The sequence below is a fragment of the Schistocerca cancellata genome, chromosome 8 (assembly GCF_023864275.1).
Source record: "Schistocerca cancellata isolate TAMUIC-IGC-003103 chromosome 8, iqSchCanc2.1, whole genome shotgun sequence".
NCBI classification, from domain to species: domain Eukaryota; kingdom Metazoa; phylum Arthropoda; class Insecta; order Orthoptera; family Acrididae; genus Schistocerca; species Schistocerca cancellata.
Window position 1 is genome coordinate 3256842 of NC_064633.1, and position 22409 is coordinate 3279250.

Consider the following 22409-nt stretch of genomic DNA (forward strand, 5'->3'; position numbering starts at 1 on the left):
CCAGGAAAGACTCAAAGCACGAACTGTAGAAGAATTATTCCTCTTATAAATAAGTCGACATTTTGCCTTTTGTATTCAATATCGATTCAATTTATGTGTTTCATCATTGGTTTTAAGGTCCAAGGGCTACAGTGAACCTACAGTGGTGCATCGGAATCTAATACTGCTGTCCCAAAAAAGGCTCAAAGCACGAACTATAGAAGAGTTACTCCTCTTATAAACAAGTCGACATTTTGCCTTTTGTATTCAATATCGATGCAATTTCTGTGTTCCATCGTTGATTTGAAGGTCCAAGGGATACAGTAAATATGAGATGGTGCTTCGGAATCTAATACTGCTGTCCCAAAAAAGGCTCAAAGCACGAACCATAGACGAGTTACTTCTCTTATAAACAAGTCGACATTTTGCCTATTGTATTCAATATCGATGCAATTTCTGTGTTTCATCATTGATTTGAAGGTCCAAGGGATACAGTAATTTTGCAATGGTGTTTCGGAATCTAATACTGCTATCCCAGGATAGGCTAGAAGCAAGAACTATTAGAAGAGTTGCTCCTCTTCTAAATAAGTCGACATTTTGCCTTTTGTATTCAATACCGATGCAATTTCTGTGTTTCATCGTTGATTTGATGGTCCAAGGGATACAGTAAACCTGCAATGGTGCACCGGAATCTAATACTGCTATCCCAGGATAGGCTAAAAGCACGAACTATTAGAAGAGTTGCTCCTCTTGCAAATAAGTCGACATTTTGCCTTTTGTATTCAATACCGATGCAATTTCTGTGTTTCATCGTTGATTTGAAGGTCCAAGGGATACAGTAAACCTGAAATGGTGCATCGGAATCTAATACTGCTGTCCCAGGGAAGGCTCAAAGCACGAACTATTAGAAGAGTTACTCCTCTTGTAAATAATCCGACATTTTGCCTTTTGTATTCAATATCGATGCAATTTCTATGTTTCATCGTTGATTTGAAGGTCCAAGGGATACAGTAAACCTCCAATGGTGCATCGGAATCTAATTCTGCTGTCCCAGGAAAGGCTCAAAGCACGAACTATTAGAAGGGTTTCTCCTCATGTAAATAAGTCGACATTTTGCCTTTTGTATTTAATATCGATGCTATTTCTGTGTTTCATCGTTGATTTGAAGGTCCAAGGGATACAGTAAACCTGCAATGGTGCATCGGAATCTAATACTGCTGTCCCAGGAAAGGCTCAAAGCGCGAACTATTAGAAGAGTTACTCCTCTTGTAAATAAGTCGACATTTTGCCTTTTGTATTCAATAGCGATTCAATTTATGTGTTTCATCATTGGTTTTAAAGTCCAAGGGCTACAGTGAACCTACAATGGTGCATCAGAATCTAATACTGCTGTCCCAGGAAAGGCTAAAATCACGAACTGTTAGAAGAGTTACTTCTCTTGTAAATAAGTCTATATTTTGCCTTTTGTATTCAATATCGATGCAATTTCTGTCTTTCATCGTTGATTTGAAGGTCCAAGGGATATAGTAAACCTGCAATGGTGCATCGGAATCTAATACTGCTGTCCCAGGAAAGACTCAAAGCACGAACTGTAGAAGAGTTACTCCTCTTATAAATAAGTCGACATTTTGCCTTTTGTATTCAATATCGATTCAATTTATGTGTTTCATCATTGGTTTTAAGGTCCAAGGGCTACAGTGAACCTACAATGGTGCATCGGAATCTAATACTGCTGTCCCAGGAAAGGCTAAAATCACGAACTATTAGAAGAGTTACTTCTCTTGTAAATAAGTCGACATTTTGCCTTTTGTATTCAATATCGATGCAATTTCTGTGTTTCATCGTTGATTTGAAGGTCCAAGGGATACAGTAAATATGAGATGGTGCTTCGGAATCTAATACTGCTGTCCCAAAAAAGGCTCAAAGCACGAACTATAGAAGAGTTACTCCCCTTATAAACAAGTCGACATTTTGCCTTTTGTATTCAATATCGATGCAATTTCTGTGTTTCATCGTTGATTTGAAGGTCCAAGGGATACAGTAAATATGAGATGGTTCTTCGGAATCTAATACTGCTGTCCCAAAAAAGGCTCAAAACACGAACCATAGAAGAGTTACTCCTCTAATAAACAAGTCGACATTTTGCCTTTTGTATTCAATATCGATGCAATTTCTGTGTTTCATCATTGATTTGAAGGTCCAGGGGATACAGTAAACTTGCAATGGTGCATCGGAATCTAATACTGCTATCCCAGGGTAGGCTAAAAGCACGAACTATTAGAAGAGTTGCTCCTCTTGTAAATAAGCCGACATTTTGCCTTTTGTATTCAATACCGATGCAATTTCTGTGTTTCATCGTTGATTTGAAGGTCCAAGGGATACAGTAAACCTGCAATGGTGCATCGGAATCTAATACTGCTATCCCAGGATAGGCTAAAAGCACGAACTATTAGAAGAGTTGCTCCTCTTGTAAATAAGTCGACATTTTGCCTTTCGTATTCAATACCGATGCAATTTCTGTGTTTCATCGTTGATTTGAAGTTCCAAGGGATACATTAAACCTGAAATGGTGCATCGGAATCTAATACTGCTGTCCCAGGGAAGGCTCAAAGCACGAACTATTAGAAGAGTTACTCCTCTTGTAAATAATCCGACATTTTGCCTTTTGTATTCAATATCGATGCAATTTCTATGTTTCATCGTTGATTTGAAGGTCCAAGGGATACAGTAAACTTCCAATGGTGCATCGGAATCTAATACTGCTGTCCCAGGATAGGATAAAAGCACGAACTATTAGAAGAGTTTCTCCTCATGTAAATAAGTCGACATTTTGCGTTTTGTATTTAAGATCGATGCAATTTCTGTGTTTCATCGTTGATTTGAAGGTCCAAGGGATACAGTAAACCTGCAATGGTGCATCGGAATCTAATACTGCTGTCCCAGGAAAGGCTCAAACCGCGAACTATTAGAAGAGTTACTCCTCTTGTAAATAAGTCGACATTTTGCCTTTTGTATTCAATATCGATTCAATTTATGTGTTTCATCATTGGTTTTAAGGTCCAAGGGCTACAGTGAACCTACAATGGTGCATCGGAATCTAATACTGCTGTCGCAGGAAAGGCTAAAATCACGAACAATTAGAAGAGTTACTTCTCTTGTAAATAAGTCGACATTTTGCCTTTTGTATTCAATATCGATGCAATTTCTGTGTTTCATCGTTGATTTGAAGGTCAAAGGGATACAGGAAACCTGCAATGGTGCATCTGAATCTAATACTGCTGTCCCAGGAAAGACTCAAAGCACGAACTGTAGAAGAGTTACTCCTCTTATAAACAGGTCGACATTTTGCCTTTTGTATTCAATATCGATGCAATTTCTGTGTTTCATCGTTGATTTGAAGGTCCAACGGATACAGTAAACCTGCAATGGTGCATCGGAATCTAATACTGCTGTCCCAGGAAAGGCTAAAAGCACGAACTATTAGAAGAGTTGCTCCTCTTGTAAATAAGTCGACATTTTGCCTTTTGTATTCAATACCGACGCAATTTCTGTGTTTCATCGTTGATTTGAAGGTCCAAGGGATACAGTAAACCTGCAATGGTGCATCGGAATCTAATACTGCTGTCCCAGGAAAGGCTCAAAGCACGAACTATAGAAGAGTTACTCCTCTTATAAACAAATCGACATTTTGCCTTTTGTATTCAATATCGATGCAATTTCTGTGTTTCATCGTTGATTTGAAGGTCCAAGGGATACAGTAAACCTGCAATGGTGCATTGGAATCTAATACTGCTGTCCCAGGAAAGGCTAAAAGCAAGAACTATTAGAAGAGTTGCTCCTCTTGTAAATAAGTCGACATTTTGCCTTTTGTATTCAATACCGATTCAAATTCTGTGTTTCATCGTTGATTTGAAGGTCCAAGGGATACAGTAAACCTGCAATGGTGCATCGGAATCTAATACTGCTGTCCCAGGAAAGGCTCAAAGCACGAACTATTAGAAGAGTTACTCCTCTTGTAAATAATCCGACATTTTGCCTTTTGTATTCAATATCGATGCAATTTCTGTGTTTCATCGTTGATTTGAAGGTCCAAGGGATACAGTAAACCAGCAATGGTGCTTCGGAATCTAATACTGCTGTCCCAGGAAAGGCTCAAAGCGCGAACTATTAGAAGAGTTACTCCTCGTGTAAATAAGTCGACATTTTGCCTTTTGTATTTAATATCGATGCAATTTCTGTGTTTCATCGTTGATTTGAAGGTCCAAGGGATACAGTAAACCTGCAATGGTGCATCAGAATCTAATACTGCTGTCCCAGGAAAGGCTCAAAGCGCGAATTATTAGAAGAGTTACTCCTCTTGTAAATAAGTCGACATTTTGCCTTTTGTATTCAATATCGATTCAATTTATGTGTTTCATCATTGGTTTTAAGGTCCAAGGGCTACAGTGAACCTACAATGGTGCATCGGAATCTAATACTGCTGTCCCAGGAAAGGCTAAAATCACGAACTATTAGAAGAGTTACTTCTCTTGTAAATAAGTCGACATTTTGCCTTTTGTATTCAATATCGATGCAATTTCTGTGTTTCATCGTTGTTTTGAAGGTCCAAGGGATACAGTAAATATGAGATGGTGCTTTGGAATCTAATATTGCTGTCCCAAAAAAGGCTCACAGCACGAACTATAGAAGAGTTATTCCTCTTACAAACAAGTCGACATTTTGCCTTTTGTATTCAATATCGATGCAATTTCTGTGTTTCATCGTTGATTTGAAGGTCCAAGGGATACAGTAAATATGAGATGGTGCTTCGGAATCTAATACTGCTGTCCCAAAAAAGGCTCAAAGCACGAACCATAGAAGAGTTACTCCTCTTATAAACAAGTCGACATTTTGCCTTTTGTATTCAATATCGATGTAATTTCTGTGTTGCATCATTGATTTGAAGGTCCAAGGGATACAGTAAACCTACAATGGTGCATCGGAATCTAATACTGCTGTCCCAGGATAGGCTAAAAGCACGAACTATTAGTAGAGTTGCTCCTCTTGTAAATAAGTCGACATTTTGCCTTTTGTATTCAATACAGATGCAATTTCTGTTTTTCATCGTTGATTTGAAGGTCCAAGGGATACAGTAAATATGAGATGGTGCTTCGGAATCTAATACTGCTGTCCCAGGAATGGTTCAAAACACGAACTATTAGAAGAGTTACTTCTCTTGTAAATAAGTCGACATTTTGCCTTTTGTATTCAATATCGATGCAATTTCTGTGTTTCTACGTTGATTTGAAGGTCCAAGGGATACAGTAAACCTGAAATGGTGCATCGGAATCTAATACTGCTGTCCCAGGAAAGGCTCAAAGCGCGAACTATTAGAAGAGTTACTCCTCTTGTAAATAAGTCGACATTTTTCCTTTTGTATTCAATATCGATTCAATTTATGTGTTTACTCATTGGTTTTAAGGTCCAAGGGCTACAGTGAACCTACAATGGTGCATCGGAATCTAATACTGCTGTCCCAGGAAAGGCTAAAATCACGAAATATTAGAAGAGTTACTTCTCATGTAAATAAGTCGACATTTTGCCTTTTGTATTCAATATCGATGCAATTTCTGTGTTTCATCGTTGATTTGAAGGTCCAAGGGATACAGTAAACCTGCAATGGTGCATCGGAATCTAATACTGCTGTCCCAGGAAAGACTCAAAGCACGAACTGTAGAAGAGTTACTCCACTTATAAATAAGTCGACATTTTGCCTTTTGTATTCAATATCGATGCAATTTCTGTGTTTCATCGTTGATTTGAAGGTCCAAGGGATACAGTAAACCTGCAATGGTGCATCGGAATCTAATACTGCTGTCCCAGGAAAGGCTAAAAGTAAGATCTATTAAAAGAGTTGCTCCTGTTGTAAATAAGTCGAAATTTTGCCTTTTGTATTCAATACCGATGCAATTTCTGTGTTTCATCGGTGATTTGAGGGTCCAAGGGATACAGTAAACCTGCAATGGTGCATCGGAATCTAATACTGCTGTCCCAGGAAAGGCTCAAAGCACGAACTATTAGAAGAGTTACTCCTCTTGTAAATAAGTCGACATTTTGCCTTTTGTATTCAATATCGATGCAATTTCTGTGTTTCATCGTTGATTTGAAGGTCCAAGGGATACAGTAATCCTGCAATGGTGCATCGGAATCTAATACTGCTGTCCCAGGTAAGGGTCGAAGCACGAACTATTAGAAGAGTTACTCCTCTTATAAATAAGTCGATATTTTGCCTTTTGTGTTCAATATCGATGCAATTTCTGTGTTTCATCGTTGATTTGGAGGTCCAAGGGATACAGTAAATATGAGATGGTGCTGCGGAATCTAACACTGGTGTCCCAGGAATGGTTCATAGCACGAACTATTAGAAGAGTTACTTCTCTCGTAAATAAGTCGACATTTTGCCTTTTGTATTCAATATCGATGCAATTTCTGTTTTTCATCGTTGATTTGAAGGTCCAAGGGATACAGTAAATATGAGTTGGTGCTTCGGAATCTAATACTGCTGTCCCAAAAAAGGCTCAAAGCACGAACTATAGAAGAGTTACTCCTCTTATAAACAAGTCGACATTTTGCCTTTTGTATTCAATATCGATGCAATTTCTGTGTTTCATCGTTGATTTGAAGGTCCAAGGGATACAGTAAATATGAGATGTTGCTTCGGAATCTAATACTGCTGTCCCAGGAATTGTTCAAAACACGAACTATTAGAAGAGTTACTTCTCTTGTAAATAAGTCTACAGTTTGCCTTTTGTATTCAATATCGATGCAATTTCTGTGTTTCTACGTTGATTTGAAGGTCCAAGGGATACAGTAAACCTGCAATGGTGCATCGGAATCTAATACTGCTGTCCCAGGAAAGGCTAAAAGTAAGAACTATTAGAAGAGTTGCTCCTGTTGTAAATAAGTCGACATTTTGCCTTTTGTATTCAATACCGATGCAATTTCTGTGTTTCATCGGTGATTTGAAGGTCCAAGGGATACGGTAAACCTGCAATGGTGCATCGGAATCTAATACTGCTGTCCCAGGAAAGGCTCAAAGCGCGAACTATTAGAAGAGTTACTCCTCTTGTAAATAAGTCGACATTTTGCCTTTTGTATTCAATATCGATTCAATTTATGTGTTTCATCATTGGTTTTAAGGTCCAAGGGCTACAGTGAACCTACAATGGTGCATCGGAATCTAATACTGCTGTCCCAGGAAAGGCTAAAATCATGAAATATTAGAAGAGTTACTTCTCATGTAAATAAGTCGACATTTTGCCTTTTGTATTCAATATCGATGCAATTTCTGTGTTTCATCGTTGATTTGAAGGTCCAAGGGATACAGTAAACCTGCAATGGTGCATCGGAATCTAATACTGCTGTCCCAGGAAAGACTCAAAGCACGAACTGTAGAAGAGTTACTCCACTTATAAATAAGTCGACATTTTGCCTTTTGTATTCAATATCGATGCAATTTCTGTGTTTCATCGTTGATTTGAAGGTCCAAGGGATACAGTAAACCTGCAATGGTGCATCTGAATCTAATACTGCTGTCCCAGGAAAGGCTAAAAGTAAGATCTATTAAAAGAGTTGCTCCTGTTGTAAATAAGTCGAAATTTTGCCTTTTGTATTCAATACCGATGCAATTTCTGTGTTTCATCGGTGATTTGAAGGTCCAAGGGATACAGTAAACCTGCAATGGTGCATCTGAATCTAATACTGCTGTCCCAGGAAAGGCTAAAAGTAAGATCTATTAAAAGAGTTGCTCCTGTTGTAAATAAGTCGAAATTTTGCCTTTTGTATTCAATACCGATGCAATTTCTGTGTTTCATCGGTGATTTGAAGGTCCAAGGGATACAGTAAACCAACAATGGTGCATCGGAATCTAATACTGCTGTCCCAGGAAAGGCTCAAACCACGAACTATTCGAAGAGTTCCTACTCATGTAAAAAAGTCGACATTTTGCCTTTTGTATTTAATATCGATGCAATTTCTGTGTTTCATCGTTGATTTGAAGGTCCAAGGGATACAGTAAACCTGCAATGGTGCATCGGAATCTAATACTGCTGTCCCAGGAAAGGCTCAAAACAGGAACTATTAGAAGAGTTACTCCTCTTGTAAATAACTCGACATTTTGCCTTTTGTATTCAATATCGCTTCAATTTATGTGTTTCATCATTGGTTTTAAGGTCCAAGGGCTACAGTGAACCTACAATGGTGCATCGGAATCTAATACTGCTGTCCCAGGAAAGGCTAAAATCACGAACTATTAGAAGAGTTACTTCCCTTGTTAATAAGTCGACATTTTGCCTTTTGTATTCAATATCGATGCAATTTCTGTGTTTCATCGTTGATTTGAAGGTCCAAGGGATACAGTAAACCTGCAATGGTGCATCGGAATCTAATACTGCTGTCCCAGGAAAGGCTCAAAGCACGAACTGTAGAAGAGTTACTCCTCTTATAAATAAGTCGACATTTTGCATTTTGTATTCAATATCGATGCAATTTCTGTGTTTCATCGTTGATTTGAAGGTCCAAGGGATACAGTAAACCTGCAATGGTGCATCGGAATCTAATACTGCTGTCCCAGGAAAGGCTAAAAGCAAGAACTATTAGAAGAGTTGCTCCTCTTATAAATAAGTCGACATTTTGCCTTTTGTGTTCAATACCGATTCAATTTCTGTGTTTCATCGTTGATTTGAAGGTCCAAGGGATACAGTAAACCTGCAATGGTGCATCGGAATCTAATACTGCTGTCCCAGGAAAGGCTCAAAGCACGAACTATTAGAAGAGTTACTCCTCATGTAAATAAGCCGACATTTTGCCTTTTGTATACAATATCGATGCAATTTCTGTGTTTCATCGTTGATTTGAAGGTCCAAGGGATACAGTAAATCTGCAGTGGTGCATCGGAATCTAATACTGCTGTCCTAGAAAAGGCTCAAAGCACGAACTATTAGAAGAGTTACTCCTCTTGTAAATAAGTCGACATTTTGCCTTTTGTATTCAATATCGATGCAATTTCTGTGTTTCATCGTTGATTTGAAGGTCCAAGGGATACAGTAAACCTGCAATGGTGCATCGGAATCTAATACTGCTGTCCCAGGAAAGGCTCAAAACACGAACTATTAGAAGAGTTACTCCTCTTGTAAATAAGTCTACATTTTGCCTTTTGTATTCAATATCGATTCAATTTCTGTGTTTCATCGTTGATTTGAAGGTCCAAGGGATACAGTAATCCTGCAATGGTGCATCGGAATCTAATACTGCTGTACCAGGAAAGGCTCAAAGCACGAACTATTAGAAGAGTTACTCCTCTTATAAATAAGTCGACATTTTGCCTTTTGTATTCAATATCGATGCAATTTCTGTGTTTCATCGTTGATTTGAAGGTCCAAGGGATACAGTAAATATGAGATGGTGCTTCGGAATCTAATACTGCTGTCCCAGGAATGGTTCAAACACGAACTATTAGAAGAGTTACTTCTCTTGTAAATAAGTCGACATTTTGCCTTTTGTATTCATTGTCGACTCAATTTATGTGTTTCATCATTGGTTTTAAGGTCCAAGGACTACAGTGAACCTACAATGGTGCATCGGAATCTAATACTGCTGTCCCAGGAAAGGCTAAAATCACGAACTATTAGAAGAGTTACTTCTCTTGTAAATGAGTCGACATTTTGCCTTTTGTATTCAATATCGATGCAATTTCTGTGTTTCATCGTTGATTTGAAGGTATAAGGGATACAGTAATCCTGCAATGGTTCATCGGAATCTAATACTGCTGTCCCAGGAATGGGTCGAAGCACGAACTATTAGAAGAGTTACTCCCCTTATAAATAAATCGACATTTTGCCTTTTGTATTCAATATCGATGCAATTTCTGTGTTTCATCGTTGATTTGAAGGTCCAAGGGATACAGTAAATATGAGATGGTGCTTCGGAATCTAATACTGCTGTCCCAAAAAAGGTCAAAGCACGAACTATAGAAGAGTTACTCCTCTTATAAACAAGTCGACATTTTGCCTTTTGTATTCAATATCGATGCAATTTCTGTGTTTCATCGTTGATTTGAAGGTCCAAGGGATACAGTAAACCTACAATGGTGCGTCGGAATCTAATACTGCTGTCCCAGGAAAGGCTCAAAGCGCGAACTATTAGAAGAGTTACTCCTCTTGTAAATAACTCGACATTTTGCCTTTTGTATTCAATATCGCTTCAATTTATGTGTTTCATCATTGGTTTTAAGGTCCAAGGGCTACAGTGAACCTACAATGTTGCATCGGAATCTAATACTGCTGTCCCAGGAAAGGCTAAAATCACGAACTATTAGAAGAGTTACTTCTCTTGTAAATGAGTCGACATTTTGCCTTTTGTATTCAATATCAATGCAATTTCTGTGTTTAATCGTTGATTTGAAGGTCCAAGGGATACAGTAAACCTGCAATGGTGCATCGGAATCTAATACTGCTGTCCCAGGAAAAGCTCAAAGCGCGAACTATTAGATGAGTTACTGCTCTTGTAAATAAGTCGACATATTGCTTTTTGTATTCAATATCTACGTAATTTCTGTGTTTCATCGTTGATTTGAAGGTCCAAGGGATACAGTAATCCTGCAATGGTTCATCGGAATCTAATACTGCTGTCCCAGGAAAGGGTCGAAGCACGAACTATTAGAAGAGTTACTCCTCTTACAAATAAATCGACATTTTGCCTTTTGTATTCAATATCGATGCAATTTCTGTGTTTCATCGTTGATTTGAAGGTCCAAGGGATACAGTAAATATGAGATGGTGCTTCGGAATCTAATACTGCTGTCCCAAAAAAGGCTCAAGGCACGAACTATAGAAGTGTTACTCCTCTTATAAACAAGTCGACATTTTGCCTTTTGTATTCAATATCGATGCAATTTCTGTGTTTCATCGTTGATTTGAAGGTCCAAGGGATACAGTAAACCTACAATGGTGCGTCGGAATCTAATACTGCTGTCCCAGGAAAGGCTCAAAGCGCGAACTATTAGAAGAGTTACTCCTCTTGTAAATAAGTCGACATTTTGCCTTTTGTATTCAATATCGCTTCAATTTATGTGCTTCATCATTGGTTTTAAGGTCCAAGGGCTACAGTGAACCTACAATGGTGCATCGGAATCTAATACTGCTGTCCCAAGAAAGGCTAAAATCACGAACTATTAGAAGAGTTACTTCTCTTCTAAATAAGTCGACATTTTGCCATTTGTATTCAATATCGATGCTATATCTGTGTTTCATCGTTGATTTGAAGGTCCAAGGGATACAGTAAACCTGCAATGGTGCATCGGAATCTAATACTGCTGTCCCAGGAAAGGCTCAAAACACGAACTATTAGAAGAGTTACTCCTCTTGTAAATAAGTCGACATTTTGCCTTTTGTATTCAATATCGATGCAATTTCTGTATTTCATCGTTGATTTGAAGGTCCCAAGGGATACAGTAATCCTGCAATGGTGCATCGGAATCTAATACTGCTGTCCCAGGAAAGGCTCGAAGCACGAACTATTAGAAGAGTTACTCCTCTTATAAATAAGTCGACATTTTGCCTTTTGTATTCAATATCGATGCAATTTCTGTGTTTCATCGTTGATTTGAGGGTCCAAGGGATACAGTAAATATGAGATGGTGCTTCGGAATCTAATACTGCTGTCCCAGGAATGGTTCAAACACGAACTATTAGAAGAGTTACTTCTCTTGTAAATAAGTCGACATTTTGCCTTTTGTATTCAAAATCTATTCAATTTATGTGTTTCATCATTGGTTTTAAGGTCCAAGGGCTACAGTGAACCTACAATGGTGCATCGGAATCTAATACTGCTGTCCCAAGAAAGGCTAAAATCACGAACTATTAGAAGAGTTACTTCTCTTGTAAATGATTCGACATTTTGCCTTTTGTATTCAATATCGATGCAATTTCTGTGTTTCATCGTTGATTAGAAGGTCCAAGGAATACAGTAAACCTGCAATGGTGCATCGGAATCTAATACTGCTCTCCCAGGAAAGGCTCAAAGCACGAACTATTAGAAGAGTTACGCCTCTTATAAATAAGGCGACATTTTGCTTTTTGTATTCCATATCGATGCAATTTCTGTGTTTCATCGTTGATTTGAAGGTCCAAGGGATACAGTAAATATGAGATGGTGCTTCGGAATCTAATACTGCTGTCACAGGAATTGTTCAAACACGAACTATTAGAAGAGTTACTTCTCTTGTAAATAAGTCGACATTTTGCAATTTGTATTCAATATCGATTCAATTTATGTGTTTCATCATTGGTTTTAAGGTCCAAGGGCTACAGTGAACCTACATTGGTGCATCGGAATCTAATACTGCTGTCCCAGGAAAGGCTAAAATCACGAACTATTAGAAGAGTTACTTCTCTTGTAAATGAGTCGACATTTTGCCTTTTGTATTCAATATCGATGCAATTTCTGTGTTTAATCGTTGATTTGAAGGTCCAAGGGATACAGTAAACCTGCAATGGTGCATCGGAATCTAATACTGCTGTCCCAGGAAAGGCTCAAAGCGCGAACTATTAGATGAGTTACTCCTCTTGTAAATAAGTCGACATATTGCCTTTTGTATTCAATATCTACGCAATTTCTGTGTTTCATCGTTGATTTGAAGGTCCAAGGGATACAGTAATCCTGCAATGGTTCATCGGAATCTAATACTGCTGTCCCAGGAAAGGGTCGAAGCACGATCTATTAGAAGAGTTACTCCTCTTATAAATAAATCGACATTTTGCCTTTTGTATTCAATATCGATGCAATTTCTGTGTTTCATCGTTGATTTGAAGGTCCAAGGGATACAGTAAATATGAGATGGTGCTTCGGAATCTAATACTGCTGTCCCAAAAAAGGCTCAAAGCACGAACTATAGAAGAGTTACTCCTCTTATAAACAAGTCGACATTTTGCCTTTTGTATTCAATATCGATGCAATTTCTTTGTTTCATCGTTGATTTGAAGGTCCAGGGGATACAGTAAACCTGTAAGGTGCGTCGGAATCTAATACTGCTGTCCCAGGAAAGGCTCAAAGCGCGAACTATTAGAAGAGTTACTCCTCTTGTAAATAAGTCGACATTTTGCCTTTTGTATTCAATATCGCTTCAATTTATGTGCTTCATCATTGGTTTTAAGGTCCAAGGGCTACAGTGAACCTACAATGGTGCATCGGAATCTAATACTGCTGTCCCAGGAAAGGCTAAAATCACGAACTATTAGAAGCGTTACTTCTCTTGTAAATAAGTCGACATTCTGCATTTTGTATTCAATATCGATGCAATTTCTGTGTTTCATCGTTGATTTGAAGGTCCAAGGGATACAGTAAAGCTGCAATGGTGCATCGGAATCTAATACTGCTGTCCCAGGAAAGGCTCAAAGCACGAACTGTAGAAGAGTTACTCCTCTTATAAACAAGTCGACATTTTGCCTTTTGTATTCAATATCAATGCAATTTCTGTGTTTCATCGTTGATTTGAAGGTCCAAGGGATACAGTAAACCTGCAATGGTGCATCGGAATCTAATACTGTTGTCCCAGGAAATGCTAAAAGCAAGAACTATTAGAAGAGTTGCTCCTCTTGTAAATAAGTCGACATTTTGCCTTTTGTATTCAATACCGATGCAATTTCTGTGTTTCATCGTTGATTTGAAGGTCCAAGGGATACAGTAAACCTGCAATGGTGTATCGGAATCTAATACTGCTATCCCAGGATAGGCTAAAAGCACGAACTATTAGAAGAGTTGCTCCTCTTGTAAATAAGTCGACATTTTGCTTTTTGTATTCAATACCGATGCAATTTCTGTGTTTGATCGTTGATTTGAAGGTCCAAGGGATACAGTAAACCTGCAATGGTGCATCGGAATCTAATACTGCTGTGCCAGGAAAGGCTCATAGCGCGAACTATTAGAAGAGTTACTCCTCTTGTAAATAAGTCGACATTTTGCCTTTTGTATTCAATATCGATTCAATTTATGTGTTTCATCATTGGTTTTAAGGTCCAAGGGCTACAGTGAACCTACAATGGTGCATCGGAATCTAATACTGCTGTCCCAGGAAAGGCTAAAGTCACGAACTATTAGAAGAGTTACTTCTCTTGTAAATAAGTCGACATTTTTCATTTTGTATTCAATATCGATGCAATTTCTGTGTTTCATCGTTGATTTGAAGGTCCAAGGGATACAGTAAACCTGCAATTTTGCATCGGAATCTAATACTGCTGTCCCAGGAAAGGCTCAAAGCACGAACTGTAGAAGAGTTACTCCTCTTATAAACAAGTCGAAATTTTGCCATTTGTATTCAATGTCGATGCAGTTTCTGTGTTTCATCGTTGATTTGAAGGTCCAAGGGATACAGTAATCCTGCAATGGTCCATCGGAATTTAATACTGCTGTCCCAGGAAAGGGTCGAAGCACGACCTATTAGAAGAGTTACTCCTCTTATAAATAAGTCGACATTTTGCCTTTTGTATTCAATATCGATGCTATTTCTGTGATTCATAGTTGATTTGGAGGTCCAAGGGATACAGTAAATATGAGATGGTGCTTCGGAATCTAATACTGCTGTCCCAGGAATGGTTCAAAGCACGAACTATTCGAAGAGTTACTTCTCTTGTAAATAAGTCGACATTTTGCCTTTTGTGTTCAATATCGATGCAATTTCTGTGTTTCATCGTATATTTGAAGGTCCAAGGAATACAGTAAATATGAGATGGTGCTTCGGAATCTAATACTGCTGTCCCAAAAAAGGCTCAAAGCACGAACTATAGAAGAGTTACTGCTTTTATAAACAAGTCGACATATTGCCTTTGGTATTCAATATCGATGCAATTTCTGTGTTTCATCGTTGATTTGAAGGTCCAAGGGATACAGTAAACCATCAATGGTGCATCGGAATCTAATACTGCTGTCCCAGGAAAGGCTCAAAGCGCGAACTATTAGAAGAGTTACTCCTCTTGTAAATAAGTCGACATTTTGCCTTTTGTATTCAATATCGCTTCAATTTATGTGTTTCATCGTTGGTTTTAAGGTCCAAGGGCTACAGTAAACCTGCAATGGTGCATCGGAATATAATACTGCTGTCCCAGGAAAGGCTCAAAGCGCGAACTATTAGAAGAGTTACTCCTCTTGTAAATAAGTCGACATTTTGCCTTTTGTATTCAATATCGCTTCAATTTATGTGTTTCATCGTTGGTTTTAAGGTCCAAGGGCTACAGTGAACCTACAATGGTGCATCGGAATCTAATACTGCTGTCCCAGGAAATGCTAAAATCACGAACTATTAGAAGAGTTGCTCCTCTTGTAAATAAGTCGACAGTTTGCCTTTTGTATTCAATACCGATGCAATTTCTGTGTTTCATCGTTGATATGAAGGTCCAAGGGATACAGTAAACATGCAATGGTGCATCGGAATCTAATACTGCTATCCCAGGATAGGCTAAAAGCACGAACTATTAGAAGAGTTGCTCCTCTTGTAAATAAGTCGACATTTTGCCTTTTGTATTCAATACCGATGCAATTTCTGTGTTTCATCGTTGATTTGAAGGTCCAAGGGATACAGTAAACCTGCAATGGTGCATCGGAATCTAATACTGCTGTCCCAGGGAAGGCTCAAAGCGCGAACTATTAGAAGAGTTACTCCTCTTGTAAATAATCCGACATTTTGCGTTTTGTATTCAATATCGATGCAATTTCTGTGTTTCATCGTTGATTTGAAGGTCCAAGGGCTACAGTAAACCTCCAATGGTGCATCGGAATCTAATACTGCTGTCCCAGGAAAGGCTCAAAGCACGAACTATTAGAAGAGTTACCCCTCATGTAAATAAGTCGACATTTTGCCTTTTGTATTTAATATCGATGCAACTTCTGTGTTTCATCGTTGATTTGAAGGTCCAAGGGATACAGTAAACCTGCAATGGTGCATCGGAATCTAATACTGCTGTCCCAGGAAAGGCTCAAAGCGCGAACTATTAGAAGAGTTACTCCTCTTGTAAATAAGTCGACATTTTGCCTTTTGTATTCAATATCGCTTCAATTTATGTGTTTCATCGTTGGTTTTAAGGTCCAAGGGCTACAGTGAACCTACAATGGTGCATCGGAATCTAATACTGCTGTCCCAGGAAATGCTAAAATCACGAACTATTACAAGAGTTGCTCCTCTTGTAAATAAGTCGACAGTTTGCCTTTTGTATTCAATACCGATGCAATTTCTGTGTTTCATCGTTGATATGAAGGTCCAAGGGATACAGTAAACATGCAATGGTGCATCGGAATCTAATACTGCTATCCCAGGATAGGCTAAAAGCACGAACTATTAGAAGAGTTGCTCCTCTTGTAAATAAGTCGACATTTTGCCTTTTGTATTCAATACCGATGCAATTTCTGTGTTTCATCGTTGATTTGAAGGTCCAAGGGATACAGTAAACCTGCAATGGTGCATCGGAATCTAATACTGCTGTCCCAGGGAAGGCTCAAAGCGCGAACTATTAGAAGAGTTACTCCTCTTGTAAATAATCCGACATTTTGCGTTTTGTATTCAATATCGATGCAATTTCTGTGTTTCATCGTTGATTTGAAGGTCCAAGGGCTACAGTAAACCTCCAATGGTGCATCGGAATCTAATACTGCTGTCCCAGGAAAGGCTCAAAGCACGAACTATTAGAAGAGTTACCCCTCATGTAAATAAGTCGACATTTTGCCTTTTGTATTTAATATCGATGCAACTTCTGTGTTTCATCGTTGATTTGAAGGTCCAAGGGATACAGTAAACCTGCAATGGTGCATCGGAATCTAATACTGCTGTCCCAGGAAAGGCTCAAAGCGCGAACTATTAGAAGAGTTACTCCTCTTGTAAATAAGTCGACATTTTGCCTTTTGTATTCAATATCGCTTCAATTTATGTGTTTCATCATTGGTTTTAAGGTCCAAGGGCTACAGTGAACCTACAATGGTGCATCGGAATCGAATACTGCTGTCCCAGGAAAGGCTAAAATCACGAACTATTAGAAGAGTTACTTCTCTTGTAAATAAGTCGACATTTTGCCTTTTGTATTCAATATCGATGCAATTTCTGTGTTTCATCGTTGATTTGAAGGTCCAAGGGATACAGTAAACCTGCAATGGTGCATCGGAATCTAATACTGCTGTCCCAGGAAAGGCTCAAAGCACGAACTGTAGAATAGTTACTCCTCTTATAAACAAGTCGACATTTTGCCTTTTGTATTCAATGTCGATGCAATTTCTGAGTTTCATCGTTGATTTGAAGGTCCAAGGGATACAGTAAACCTGCAATGGTGCATCGGAATCTAATACTGCTGTCCCAGGAAAGGCTAAAACAAGAACTATAAGAAGAGTTGCTCCTCTTGTAAATAAGTCGACATTTTGCCTTTTGTATTCAATACCGATGCAATTTCTGTGTTTCATCGTTGATTTGAAGGTCCAAGGGATACAGTAAACCTGCAATGGTGCATCGGAATCTAATACTGCTATCCCAGGATAGGCTGAAAGCACGAACTGTTAGAAGAATTGCTCCTCTTGTAAATAAGTCGACATTTTGCCTTTTGTATTCAATACCGATGCAATTTCTGTGTTTCATCGTTGATTTGAAGGTCCAAGGGGTACAGTAAACGTGCAATGGTGCATCGGAATCTAATACTGCTGTCCCAGGGAAGCCTCAAAGCACGAACTATTAGAAGAGTTACTCCTCTTGTAAATAATCCGACATTTTGCCTTTTGTATTCAATATCGATGCAATTTCTGTGTTTCATCGTTGATTTGAAGGTCCAAGGGATACAGTAAACCTCCAATGGTCCATCGTAATCTAATACTGCTGTCCCAGGAAAGGCTAAAATCACGAACTATTAGAAGAGTTGCTCCTCTTGTAAATAAGTCGACAGTTTGCCTTTTGTATTCAATACCGATGCAATTTCTGTGTTTCATCGTTGATTTGAAGGTCCAAGGGATACAGTAAACATGCAATGGTGCATCGGAATCTAATACTGCTATCCCAGGATAGGCTAAAAGCACGAACTATTAGAAGAGTTGCTCCTGTTGTAAATAAGTCGACATTTTGCCTTTTGTATTCAATACCGATGCAATTTCTGTGTTTCATCGTTGATTTGAAGGTCCAAGGGATACAGTAAACCTGCAATGGTGCATCGGAATCTAATACTGCTGTGCCAGGAAAGGCTCAAAGCGCGAACTATTAGAAGAGTTACACCTCTTGTAAATAAGTCGACATTTTGCCTTTTGTATTCAATATCGATTCAATTTATGTGTTTCATCATTGGTTTTAAGGTCCAAGGGCTACAGTGAACTTACAATGGTGCATCGGAATCTAATACTGCTGTCCCAGGAAAGACTCAAAGCACGAACTGTAGAAGAGTTACTCCACTTATAAATAAGTCGACATTTTGCCTTTTGTATTCAATATCGATGCAATTTCTGTGTTTCATCGTTGATTTGAAGGTCCAAGGGATACAGTAAACCTGTAAGGTGCATCGGAATCTAATACTGCTGTCCCAGGAAATGCTAAAAGTAAGAACTATTAGAAGAGTAGCTCCTGTTGTAAATAAGTCGACATTTTGCCTTTTGTATTCAATACCGATGCAATTTCTGTGTTTCATCGTTGATTTGAAGGTCCAAGGGATACAGTAAACCTGCAATGGTGCATCGGAATCTAATACTGCTGTCCCAGGAAAGGCTCAAAGCAGGAACTATTAGAAGAGTTACTCCTCTTGTAAATAAGTCGACATTTTGCCTTTTGTATTCAATATCGATTCAATTTATGTGTTTCATCGTTGATTTGAAGGTCCAACGGATACAGTAATCCTGCAATGGTGCATCGGAATCTAATACTGCTGTCCCTGGAAAGGCTAAAATCACGAACTATTAGAAGAGTTGCTCCTCTTGTAAATAAGTCGACAGTTTGCCTTTTGTATTCAATACCGATGCAATTTCTGTGTTTCATCGTTGATTTGAAGGTCCAAGGGATACAGTAAACATGCAATGGTGCATCGGAATCTAATACTGCTATCCCAGGATAGGCTAAAAGCACGAACTATTAGAAGAGTTGCTCCTCTTGTAAATAAGTCGACATTTTGCCTTTTGTATTCAATACCGATGCAATTTCTGTGTTTCATCGTTGATTTGAAGGTCCAAGGGATACAGTAAACCTGCAATGGTGCATCGGAATCTAATACTGCTGTCCCAGGGAAGGCTCAAAGCGCGAACTATTAGAAGAGTTACTCCTCTTGTAAATAATCCGACATTTTGCGTTTTGTATTCAATATCGATGCAATTTCTGTGTTTCATCGTTGATTCGAAGGTCCAAGGGCTACAGTAAACCTCCAATGGTGCATCGGAATGTAATACTGCTGTCCCAGGAAAGGCTCAAAGCACGAACTATTAGAAGAGTTACCCCTCATGTAAATATGTCGACATTTTGCCTTTTGTATTTAATATCGATGCAATTTCTGTATTTCATCGTTGATTTGAAGGTCCAAGTTATACAGTAAACCTGAAATGGTGCATCGGAATCTAATACTGCTGTCCCAGGAAAGGCTCAAAGCGCGACCTATTCGAAGAGTTACTCCTCTTGTAAATAAGTCGACATTTTGCCTTTTGTATTCAATATCGCTTCAATTTATGTGTTTCATCATTGGTTTTAAGGTCCAAGGGCTACAGTGAACCTACAATGGTGCATCGGAATCGAATACTGCTGTCCCAGGAAAGGCTAAAATCACGAACTATTAGAAGAGTTACTTCTCTTGTAAATAAGTCGACATTTTGCCTTTTGTATTCAATATCGATGCAATTTCTGTGTTTCATCGTTGATTTGAAGGTCCAAGGGATACAGTAAACCTGCAATGGTGCATCGGAATCTAATACTGCTGTCCCAGGAAAGGCTCAAAGCACGAACTGTAGAATAGTTACTCCTCTTATAAACAAGTCGACATTTTGCCTTTTGTATTCAATGTCGATGCAATTTCTGTGTTTCATCGTTGATTTGAAGGTCCAAGGGATACAGTAAACCTGCAATGGTGCATCGGAATCTAATACTGCTGTCCCAGGAAAGGCTAAAACAAGAACTATAAGAAGAGTTGCTCCTCTTGTAAATAAGTCGACATTTTGCCTTTTGTATTCAATACCGATGCAATTTCTGTGTTTCATCGTTGATTTGAAGGTCCAAGGGATACAGTAAACCTGCAATGGTGCATCGGAATCTAATACTGCTATCCCAGGATAGGCTAAAAGCACGAACTATTAGAAGAATTGCTCCTCTTGTAAATAAGTCGACATTTTGCCTTTTGTATTCAATACCGATGCAATTTCTGTGTTTCATCGTTGATTTGAAGGTCCAAGGGGTACAGTAAACGTGCAATGGTGCATCGGAATCTAATACTGCTGTCCCAGGGAAGGCTCAAAGCACGAACTATTAGAAGAGTTACTCCTCTTGTAAATAATCCGACATTTTGCCTTTTGTATTCAATATCGATGCAATTTCTGTGTTTCATCGTTGATTTGAAGGTCCAAGGGATACAGTAAACCTCCAATGGTCCATCGTAATCTAATACTGCAGTCCCATTAAAGGCTCAAAGCACGAACTAGTAGAAGAGTTACTCCTCATGTAAATAAGTCGACATTTTGCCTTTTGTATTTAATATCGATGCAATTTCTGTGTTTCATTGTTGATTTGAAAGTCCAAGGGATACAGTAAACATTCAATGGTGCATCGGAATCTAATACTGCTGTGCCAGGAAAGGCTAAAAGCGCGAACTATTAGAAGAGTTACTCCTCTTGTAAATAAGTCGACATTTTGCCTATTGTATTCAATATCGATTCAATTTATGTGTTTCATCATTGGTTTTAAGGTCCAAGGGCTACAGTGAACCTACAATGGTGCATCAGAATCTAATACTGCTGTCCCAGGAAAGGCTAAAATAACGAACTCTTAGAAGAGTTACTTCTCTTGTAAATAAGTCGACATTTTGCCTTTTGTATTCAATATCGATGCAATTTCTGTGTTTCATCGTTGTTTTGAAGGTCCTAGGGATACAGTAAACCTGCAATGGTGCATCGGAATCTAATACTGCTGTCCCAGGAAAGACTCAAAGCACGAACTGTAGAAGAGTTACTCCACTTATAAATAAGTCGACATTTTGCATTTTGTATTCAATATCGATGCAATTTCTGTGTTTCATCGTTGATTTGAAGGTCCAAGGGATACAGTAAACCTGCAATGGTGCATCGGAATCTAATACTGCTGTCCCAGGAAAGGCTCAAAGCACGAACTATTAGAAGAGTTACTCCTCTTGTAAATAAGTCGACATTTTGCCTTTTGTATTCAATATCGATTCAATTTATGTGTTTCATCGTTGATTTGAAGGTCCAACGGATACAGTAATCCTGCAATGGTGCATCGGAATCTAATACTGCTGTCCCAGGAAAGGCTAAAATCACGAACTATTAGAAGAGTTGGTCCTCTTGTAAATAAGTCGACAGTTTGCCTTTTGTATTCAATACCGATGCAATTTCTGTGTTTCATCGTTGATTTGAAGGTCCAAGAGATGCAGTAAACATGCAATGGTGCATCGGAATCTAATACTGCTATCCCAGGATAGGCTAAAAGCACGAACTATTAGAAGAGTTGCTCCTCTTGTAAATAATCCGACATTTTGCCTTTTGTATTCAATATCGATGCAATTTCTGTGTTTCATCGTTGATTTGAAGGTCCAAGGGATACAGTAAACCTGCAATGGTGCATCGGAATCTAATACTGCTGTCCCAGGAAAGACTCAAAGCACGAACTGTAGAAGAGTTACTCCACTTATAAATAAGTCGACATTTTGCATTTTGTATTCAATATCGATGCAATTTCTGTGTTTCATCGTTGATTTGAAGGTCCAAGGGATACAGTAAACCTGCAATGGTGCATCGGAATCTAATACTGCTGTCCCAGGAAAGGCTCAAAGCACGAACTATTAGAAGAGTTGCTCCTCTTGTAAATAATCCGACATTTTGCCTTTTGTATTCAATACCGATGCAATTTCTGTTTTTCATCGTTGATTTGAAGGTCCAAGGGATACAGTAAACCTGCAATGGTGCATCGGAATCTAATACTGCTGTCCCAGGGAAGGCTCAAAGCACGAACTATTAGAAGAGTTACTCCTCTTGTAAATAATCCGACATTTTGCCTTTTGTATTCAATATCGATGCAATTTCTGTGTTTCATCGTTGATTTGAAGGTCCAAGGGATACAGTAAACCTCCAATGGTCCATCGTAATCTAATACTGCTGTCCCATTAAAGGCTCAAAGCACGAACTAGTAGAAGAGTTACTCCTCATGTAAATAAGTCGACATTTTGCCTTTTGTATTTAAT